The sequence below is a fragment of the Xiphophorus maculatus genome, chromosome 8, assembly GCF_002775205.1.
Source record: "Xiphophorus maculatus strain JP 163 A chromosome 8, X_maculatus-5.0-male, whole genome shotgun sequence".
NCBI lineage: Eukaryota > Metazoa > Chordata > Actinopteri > Cyprinodontiformes > Poeciliidae > Xiphophorus > Xiphophorus maculatus.
Window position 1 is genome coordinate 20,812,326 of NC_036450.1, and position 7,651 is coordinate 20,819,976.

Genomic DNA, 7,651 nt, shown 5'->3' on the forward strand with positions numbered 1-7,651 from the left:
GTTGTTATAACTCGTGTTAATTCAAATTATTCAAAGAGTTTAAAGTTTAGAGGGTCTGGCAGCAGCAATACAGAAGTGTGTAAAATAAAAGAGCATTTATTGACATTAAGTTAAAGAGGAGATGACACCAGTACTTTCTGAATTTTACAATTATTCACATTAATTCCTGTGAATTGACGGCTCTTATCTCCTGTGGTCACAGGGTGACCAGTAGGGTACGCTCTGATCAGGTTGCCAGGTAATTGCAAGGCTCATTGCAGCATGTTGACAAAAATATATTTATATAAACTGGCAACATTTTACCATTCACATCAGGTGATCAAATATTTGCATTTACCAGAGGCCATTTATTGGTTTAATATATTCTAACTACCTCATTCTTATATTAGAATTAAATGTTCATTTTGGAGTTCTGGAGGAATAAACATTTCAGTTTTTAGTTATTCAGACAGCGATCGAATGTATAGAAACATAAATTACAATTATTTTTCACTTAGTTAAAAAGAAATATAGAAATGAACCATGTTATAAAAATAATTTTAGGATGTAACAAGCACAATAAAGTCTACAAATGTGGCAAAGACGATCATTTAGCCCAGTATAGAATGAGAAAGCACCGAGTTTATTTCCATATTTGTGTATAAGTTACTACCATAGAACCAATAGTTTATGCAAAAAAACCCAAATGTTTTCATTTTCTTCTTTCAGTATTCCTCCTACATCTTGTTGACTTTACTCCTTGATCATCTTTTTGTCCTAGTCAGGCTTTGAGAAATGCCTTCTTTACTTTGCCACTGATAAAAAAAACTAGAAGTTTTTGCTTTTTTTGTTTGTTTTTGTTGCCACAAACCATGTGAGCAGACATGTGGCACCATGTGCTCCGGTCAGACGACACCGTAATTTAGCCACCTTGCTGACAGGCAAACAGCTCTGCTCGCTCTTATGCATCTTTCTCTTTTCACTGTGCCGTTCTGCATTATTTTGGGTCTAGGAATAAAAATCCACTTTACGTGGTTGGAACATAAAAAACAACAAAAAAACTTTTGGTAGTATTGCATGACCCTATATACTTGACATATTGAATCAAAGTAAAACAAATTGCCTTTCTCAGCTTCCATGATCATTTAAATTTTTTTTTTAGGAAAACATATCAAAGGAATATACATGCATGGGAAATGATAACTCACTCACAGAAGACCTGACTGCTAGGCAGGGCTAACGTATTGTCTGAGTGATGAGGGTGGAACACTCTGGACGTAAACAAGAGCGTTTGTTTGTTGGCAGGAGTCCTTCCCTGCATGTCGGTGCACAGCCCACACACACGGGACAGCAGGTGACACATCTCACCAGCACACCGGCCAACATTCAACTTTGTTTTTAAAGAACAAAGCCGCAGCAGGAACCACTGAGCCAAGCAGGCCCTTAAATTCTGCCTGATGAAATGTTCTCATTTTGCAAGCTGTGAAGAATAATCGCTGTGGAACAATCGATTTGTGTTTGATTGCCTATCAGGCTACAGTTCTTGCGAAAGCAGGGAGTGGGAAGGGGGGGAACAAAAAAAAAACACTGCTACAGTTATGCTGTTTAATTAATACACTCTCTAAAGGTTTTGTTTAAAAAAAAAAAAAAATCAAAATCCAATCAGAGCCACTGGTTTCATTAGTCTGTTTGAGGTAAGATGTTGCTTCCTGACAGCAGATCATTGGAAGAGCAGGGGTGAGCGAGTGATGAATGAAAACACAATCAAAGATACTGAACACCAACTGGGAAAAAGGAGAGAAAGACGACAGAGCGCAACAGTGAGTCTGCGTAAATTTGATGAAAGAGCTGCACATAGCAGCTTAGCAGAGAAGCTGATTTAATGCAGCTGCTTGAGGTGAAATTTATTTTCTGCTCATTGAGGCGAGAATACAAAATATCCAATTGTCTTGTTTGCATGCAGATGTATTTAAGGTGTCCTCATTGCAGGTGTACCATTGGAAGCTCAATGGGTGGCTGCAGATGGGAGAGGTGGAGTCACTGTTACGTGAGCTGTCAGGGTTGTAATCAGTTAATGACCAATAGTATAAATCTGCAATTTCTTTATTAACGTAATGGGGAAATCTATGGAAAAGTTTCCCCATAAAGTTTTAGCGACCCTTATTCCCAATAAGTTTGACAATAAGTTTTTAAAAAAAATTATTTAGATTTTGTTAACTGTTTGAAAGTTTTTCAAGCTTGGGATAAAGGCTGTTGTCCTTATCAAAGCTGTTCCTCAACAGCCCGTTAGTTCTGGAGTTCCTCAAGGAGCCATCCTTAGGCCTTTTTTATTCTGTACATATTCCCTTGAGTTGTCATGTCATAGTTTCATAAATATAACATTTCATTCGTCTTTAATGCGTAAAAAACACAAACGTATAACCCTGGAGAGGAGCCGGATAAGACATGTGAAAAGTGAGCTACTGCTCTTGACCCCCAAATTATCAGGGGCCTCTATTAAATGCTGGAATGTTAACACAATCCATATATCAAATTTATGAATTTATGTTATATATATATATATATATATATATATATATATATATATTTATTTGTTCAGAACAGAAATGTCGTTAAATTTTATTAGCCATTTCAGCATGTCAAAACAAATTAAATTCTGCTTAAAGTCCCATACAAACTACCTATCATCTGTCCCTGCCAAGCTGTGTTAAAGAGGTGAAATGCTGCAATACTATTAATACTGATAGTGAGGTTGAGATAGTAATTTTTGGCCCTTCTAACTTCCACTTAATTCTTGTGGCCCTTCAAAACCAAAAAAGTCATATTGATTGTCATTTAAAATCTAATAAGCACGCTAATCCTAGTAAACAACTGTCCATCATCTTTATTAGAGACATTAAGACCCATGCTTTATAAAAGAAATAACTTTTACGTGTTGGTTGTAGAGGGGTTCCGTGGCGGCCGCTTCATTTCTGGTGAGAATGTCCTCATCCGGACTTGGTCTCGTCCAACATTCCTACCAATCTGTGCACAAAACCTCTCCTCTGCTTCCGCTTGGCTTTGAATGGAGTCGCTTTATCTGCCAGCACGAAGACAGCTGCCATTCTTCCTGGAAGTGACAGATTGAGTTCATTGAAAAGGCTGAATATGACACACGAGTGGCACAGTTTTGTGACCCACTACTTGTCACCGAAATGTGCAGTCAAATGAGCTTTCATGCTCAAAATCTCTGCTGTGGCTCTTGTAATTCAAAGACTTTCTCCAGACTTTCCCCTTAGGAGAGCCTTGTTAATGCTGCAGGGTCTTTGTGCTGTGTGCCCATCTCCTTAGAGCCTCTCAAACAGGCAAAAGTCAGTGATATGCTTAGTAAATCTTTTGTTTACACAGTATTTCTTCACTTAAAGTGCAAGAGAGATCCACTTCTCTGCAACAGAAGTGTCTCACTGTCTTTGACTGTATCTTCAATTTGTTGACGAAGTGCGATCGTCGAAAGAGGAACCCGAGAAATGACCGTCTTCGATCGTAAAAGGTTTCTGTACCTTAGCATTATTGTTAGCCTCTAACCAGGAGCCTGTTAGGCTTTTCAGATCTGTTGATGGGGTGACCGTCAAAAATTATTTCTTTCCATCCATCTCAGATGTGTCCGTTAATCTGGAGAATTTGGTTTTCAAGTACTGATGATGGCTTGAAGGCATCTGTGCCTCATTCGACAATCCGTTTCAACATATTGTGTCAGGAAAGGCTTGAGTGCATCAGAAATGTATTTTTATTAAGTCAAGAATTTTGCTTGGAACTTGACTACTCATCTGTGGGTCCTTGTAAAACTAGTTCTCCATTGTCATTTAGAGGTGCCTAAGACTGTATTATAGACTAATGTTCTATCAAAAATTTTATAATAATTGGTTTCTACCAAAGAAACCTTTTCGGCAACTTTCACATACATAGTCAGGACAATGAGCAAGGCCGTGCAAAAATGGTTCCTCTAGCGGTGTGAACGAATGAGGGATGTTTTAGACAAACACTAAGGTGAAGTGAAGCCGTTTGAAGAAAGATCGGAAAAATAATCCTGCAGCCTTATTTTTTTTTGCTGCAATGGTTCATGACTCGGGGTCCGTGTCAATTGTGCAAAAGAGGAACAGATGGACGTCGTTCAGAGGATCACACTTTTAAGACCCACAACAAAACAAAAACATTCAGGTTGTCTTTCAATACATTTGCAATAATAGCAAACAAAATTCTGCAAATAGCCATAAACTGCTACCATTCCTTGCCTCAGCGGTTGGAGACCACCACTTTAGTGCTGATCAGTTTTAGATACTCACCCTGCACTCCTGTATACTTGACATAAACCTCGATACAATAACACCCCTAAAACGTAACTCTGGCTCTCAACCCCAAAGTTATCGTCAGCCCCCATCTGGCCATTCCTCTGAAATCATTTTAGAAGTGTCCCTGGTTACTCTTTTGAGTAAACTTGTAGTTACTTTTAGTTTATTGGGGGAAAAAAAGGTTTCATCATCTTCTTCTCTTCTGCTGTTTTGCAGTTTTGTCTGAAAGTTAGTAGATGCAACGTGCAGACAGCAAAGCAGCTTCCAGTTTGGCTCACGACAAACATTTTGTTCCCACTATGGCAAGTTGTTGTTGCTTTCCCCTTCCATCACTTCGTCTCTCTTTGCTCTCCTCAGCCATAGATGACTATTAAAGACATATTCTGTTTTATTTTGTCTCTGTGATGCCCTATTCATTTAGTGAGCTCGGGACCCAACCTCCATAATTCTGCGACCTTGATAGGCTGCTGTGCTAACAGAGGAGAGCTCCATAAAAGCATGATTTAACAGCACCTTGTGTGTGTTGGTTTTGAGTTAGCATTAATGCTTTGTGTAATCACTCTATCAGCATTAGTCTTCAGACCTTGGGAGAATAAAGAAGAATGCGCCTGAATGGTGTACGGAGAATGAGAAAGCAGAGGATGGAGGAGCAAGAGCCGGGTAGAGCGAGGAAGAGGAGTGCAAAACAAAGGTGACAGGATTTTTCTTTCTATTAAATCAAGTTAAAATTTTAATTAGTGGATTTCTGTTTCGCAGATAAATCTTTTGCACATTAGGATTTTATCTTCGACGATGAATCAGACACGATCAAAAGGAGCAGTTATCAAACTGGAAGACAGTCCTGGCATCCCGACTCCCGTTGTTTCTTCCTTCGCCACCCGTTCAAGATGTGCAAAAATCCTCAAATAGGGTCATCTTTCGTTGGCAATGAACGTCAGCATAACGTGGGAAGTTGTTTTCCACAAATTCAACATGCCGGTGTTACACTGCAATGTCCAAATGGTCCCCCATTTATAATTTACTGGTGGAGGCCACTTAATTTTGATTTAAAACATCATTTAACATGGTTCCCAGGGCGATTGGGAAGGGAACATCACTACAGCATCATGGATCATCCATCTTTGGTAACAATGATGAAGAGGTGCTTTTCCCACATCTTCGTCCAGTACCTCAAGTGTTTGTTTCTTAAAAGAATGGTCTTATGTACTTCTCGTGCTGTAAAAATGAAATACAATTCGGTCTGACTTTATTTCTTCTAGTTTTATGAGAAGTCACAGCTATCAAAGGTTACATTTGAATATGACTATAATGCTTTTTTTTGTTTTGTTTTTTTCTTTAAAAACATTTACCGGAACGTTTTATGTTTCATGCATCTGCTGCACTTGGCGAGACTGAACGTACCCACCTTTCCACAAACACATCAAGCCTTTCGACAGACTGCTAAATCTTTTCTGCGTCAGTCCTTACAGGAAGAAAGCACCGGCATTAAACTCCTGGAGGCAGTCATGTGATGTTAAACGCAGCTCTCGCTTCCTTTCGAATGATACCCGGAGCCACGAACACATTTCATCTGATGATTGCTCAGCATGATTGTATCGAAAGCCGAACTGCATTAGACTCTGTTTACAGCCTCACGCAGCGGGGGGAATGCGTCTCCCTCAAGGCGCTCTCAGGCTGCAGTAAGAAAATGCCCCATAACCAAGCCCTTTGCTTTAGGGCCACTCTGTGGGCAGATTCATTTGTATTTGGGAGGAAGTAACAACACAACATGATATCGGACTCCTCCAATCGACCGCAGGCATGTTGACGATTAACGATTGTTTGGGATTTTACAGGCCACGGGTTAGGTTTTTATTATCCGTCCTGCTTCATTAACCTCCGTCAACAATTGATGCGGTCCATCGATGCTGATCCAGTTGTTAAGTTAAGCCAATAAAAATCAAGAATTGAAATTGGTCCACATGGTGCAGTTCATTGACAAGAATCCGCAATTCCAAAACGACCAACGCACAGTTTTTCCTGAGGCATTTTTTTTTATCTAGAGCTTCTAGGATTTCATGCTCTTTTTACGCATTGGGAATGGTGCGCTTCACTTTGCAGAAAATACGGTACAATGATTATTAGGCTGCTGAAAAGTATCAAAGTCTAGGCTTTCCTTCATAATCCAGAGATTTCCTTCATTAATTGGAAAACGCTCCGGTGAATCCCTGAACTAATGTTTAGTTGTAGGACCAAATTCTGACACCTGTGATCACATTTTACCGCCCAGGAGTTTTGGACTGCACACAGCAAATTTGGTGGACTTAAATCAACACTCTTTCAAGTGTTAAAACCGCTCAGTCTCTTGTTGAAAAAAATGTCTGCAAGAGTTAAATTAACACAAGATTTGAGAAGGAAGGAGCAAACAAAGTGTTGATTTAAGGCTCCCAAATTTGACGTGTACCTTCCACACTTCCTCTCTCTCTTTTTTCTTTTTTTTTTTTTGTTTGTTTTACCTCAGAAACAACAAATGTGATGTCAAAGCATCAGTTTTCTACTGTATAAAGGTCCACAGATTGGGCTGGCCACTCTTTACTTTTGTTTGGAGCTGAGATGCAGCTCGTGCGCTTGAGTAAATTTTCTCTTCACATTAAGAGAACACAAACGCTTCAAAAATTTCAATACTTTCAAGCTAATCCACGATCCCTGTTGAGTGCCAAAGGCAGTGCCGTGTTGTCTTGGTACTACAACTTGAATTCAGAGTTTGGAGGATATCGAACTAATTATCTGCGAATAAATAAATAAAATAAGCAACCATCTTACTCAATTTAACGGAACTGTGCCAATTGTCTTTAGTCAGTGTGTGCGATGGCACGTTGTCTTCAGGTCATGTGGGATTTTTATTATTTTTTTGAACAATTGAACTACACAGGCTTCTTGCTGATAGCTTAACTTGACATCGACGTTTTCTGGTCGCTAGATCTTCTTGGATCAGCCTGGAGCTGATCCTCACTGTCTTTGAACCGCTGGCTCTTCTTTGATCCATTCTACGGTAGTTTTTTTTTTTTTTTTTCTGTACATAGTTTCAACTTCAAAGCATTTTAATTCATTTTGACTGAGCAGCCTATCCTTTTCTTCACGTGTTTACGCGTTTACCTCTCTCCAAATAACTGAAGGAAGCGCGAGATCATCCATTTTGCTTGGATGTTAATGGAGGAATCCCCAACAGCCAAACACGCACACCGTCTGATGCCTTCACATTTTTAAATAACGGACATTTTCTTTTTTTTTTTTTTTCACAAAGCACATAATCGAACTCCACGCCACTCCTGCTTTGAGCGTTTTCCTTTAATACACAAAGCTCT